Source organism: Lutra lutra, chromosome 1 (genome assembly GCF_902655055.1).
Source record: "Lutra lutra chromosome 1, mLutLut1.2, whole genome shotgun sequence".
Classification (NCBI taxonomy): domain Eukaryota; kingdom Metazoa; phylum Chordata; class Mammalia; order Carnivora; family Mustelidae; genus Lutra; species Lutra lutra.
Window position 1 is genome coordinate 22,863,992 of NC_062278.1, and position 3,032 is coordinate 22,867,023.

Consider the following 3,032-nt stretch of genomic DNA (forward strand, 5'->3'; position numbering starts at 1 on the left):
AGCCGCTGCCTTGGGCTCAGGTCATGATCTCAGGGTCCTGGGATCAAGCCCCGCATCAGGCTCTCTGCTCAGCGGGGAGCCTGCTTCCCTCTCTCTCTCTCTCTCTCTCTCTCTGCCTGCCTCTCTGTCTACTTGTGATCTCTCTCTGTCAAATTAATAAATAAAATCTTAAAAAAATTAATTGATTGATTAATTTATTTATTTTATTATTTAATTTTTTTGAGAAGGAGCATGCTTTATGGGGGGGAAGCATTGCATGCAAGCAGCATATGGAAGCATCTTGGCAGGTATTATACGTATCACCTCAAAAAGATACACAGCAGTTTCTGCTAAGAAAGAGCTACTGGAACATGGGTTCCTTTGGGCAACTTCCCCAACCTAATACTTCAGAGGGATTAGGACACGCCCAATCATTTCCTTAAGGAAACTGTGGTCTGCTGGAGATGGAGCCCCACAGGGGTACCTTCTTGGGTTTGTTGTTGTTGAATATAATGAACACCTTCTTTAGATTTTATTGTCTTCATTTGTTAATTTTATTCTATATTCTCTCAAGCCACCAGTCTAGCTTCTGTACAGCTTGCCTTGATGACGGCACCAAGAGAGGTCATCTGTAGCCGTGGTCAAGTCATCCAGGGTTACACCATCAGCCAGCACCACCCTACTTGTGTGGATCTGAAAAATATGTTGCTTAGTCTTTTCATCAGGAACGGGAAACTCGATCTTCCTTTAAATACAGCCTGATTTAATGAGTGCTAGATCTAAAGTTTCTATTTGCTTTGTGGCCATGATAACTTTTACATCACCCCTTGAATCAAATCCGTCCAACTGGTTCAACAGGTCCAACATTGTTTGTTGAATTTCTCACCACCAGAATTTGAGTCATATCTTTTGTTCCAATGGTATCAATTTCATCAATAGACAATGATGGATGGTGCATGTTCTTCAGCAACTCGAAATAATTCCCCAGCTAGTTTGGGGCCATCATCCAGGTACTGCTGAGTAAATTCAGGGCCAACCATTCTCAAGAAAGTGGCTGAAGTTTGGTTTGCTAGGGCTTTGGTTAATAAGGTTTTACTGTGCCAGGTGACATGTCCCCATTTTTACCATTGCTTTTTCCACACACATTTTGACATTAATTTTTTAAAACCCAAGGAGCCCAAAGAATTTACTGCTGAAAACATGCCTTTTTCAGGGGTAAGGTATTGGGACCTCTGTTTCTGTCCCTAATACACACAATAGTTCTCAGCCAGTGGTTTCCAAATGTTGCTGTTTATCAGCATTACTTAAAGAGCTTTTAACTGGATGAGGCCATATCCCGCACTACTTAAGTCAGAATTTCTGGGGGTGGGATTCAAGTGAGACTCAGACATTACCAGTTCAAAATTTTCCAGGTGATTCTAACATGCAGCCAAGTTGAGAACCCATGAACTGAGTACTTACTTACAATCTTCAGCAACCTTTCGTTGAAGAATTATCTGTGTTGCTTTCACATAGGGACACTTGGAACTGGAGGAAGAAATGTAATAAACATAAGAAAAAAGGACTGAGGTGATCAGGAAGGCAAGTTATCATTTATTTTATGAATGGACATTTAAAATTTTGGAGATTTAAACTGTGTTGTAATCATTTCCCAAACAACTCATCCCTCTCAGCCTTGAACATTAGGAGCCAAAGTAATCTGTAGTACTAAGGTAAACCTTAAAAATAAAATCACTTAGAAAATCATAGGGAATCAGAATCAGATGTAATAGCCCTGGACAGCAACTGCTTGTGTTTTTTTAGTTACTGCTTTGTGTCATTATTTTTATTTATGTTCAGTAATAATTAAACATTTGATAAGAATCTGTTAAATTTGGGGTGCCTGGGTGGCTCAGTGGGTTAAGCCGCTGCCTTCGGCTCAGGTCATGATCTCGGAGTCCTGGGATCGAGCCCCGCATCGGGCTCTCTGCTCAGCGGGGAGCCTGCTTCCTCCTCTCTCTCTGCCTGCCTCTCTACCTGCTTGTGATCTCTCTGTCAAATAAATAAATTAAAAAAAAAAAATCTTAAAAAAAAAAAAAGAATCTGTTAAATTCTGCTTTTGATAAAATTTTTCTTGGATAGAGTTCTTTTCTTCTTTTTTCATATTGAAAATCCTATTTCTTTATTTTACTGAAGTAAAAATTATATGTAGAGCAAGGAATGCATAGTATAAAATTAAGTGTAAAAATCAAACAGTATTGGGACGCCTGGGTGGCTCAGTTGGTTGGACGACTGCCTTCGGCTCAGGTCATGATCCTGGAGTCCCGGGATTGAGTCCCACATCCGGCTCCCGGCTCCGCGGGGAGTCCGCTTCTCTCTCTGACCTTCTCCTCGCTCATGCTCTTTCTCACTGTCTCTCTCTCAAATAAATAAATAAAATCTTTTTAAAAAAAAATCAAACAGTATTGACAAGTTTAATATGTAATATTAATAAAACATTGAATGTAATATTAATAAAACAAATAAAACATTGGCATCATCTTAGGAAGCTTCCTTATGCTTCCTTTCAAACAATCCAGTAAGCAACCTCCGTTTTCATTTCTATCACCATATATTAGTTTTGTCTGTTCTTGGACTTTTTATAAATTAAATCATACACCACATACTTGCTTATGTCTCTTTTTGCTCAACATAATGATTATGAGATTCATCCCTATTGCTGTGTGTCGCAGCAGTTCATTCTTCGTATTGCTCAGTAATATTCCATTATTTCAATGTGACATGATTATTTTATCCATTTCATGTTGATTGGCATTTGAGTTATTTTTAGCTTTTGGCAGTTATCAATAAAGCTGCTATGAAAGCTTATACAAATCTTTTTTGTTCATGTTTTGATTTCCATTGGGTGCATTTTCTCCCCAGAGTCCAATTGCTGAAACATACCGTAAATGTTTTCAGAAATGACTTTTAAAAGTTGACTTTAGAAGTTGTATGTGTAAACTCTAAGCAGCAATGTATGAAAGTTCTGTTAGTTCTACAACTCACCAACATTCAATGTGGTCAGTTTTTTCCAT

General features: G+C 38.6%; 1 pseudogene; it reads right to left on the reverse strand.

Annotated features, from left to right (window-relative positions):
- Positions 1-410: 410 nt before the first annotated feature.
- Positions 411-3,032, reverse strand: LOC125093232 (26S proteasome regulatory subunit 4-like; annotated as a pseudogene).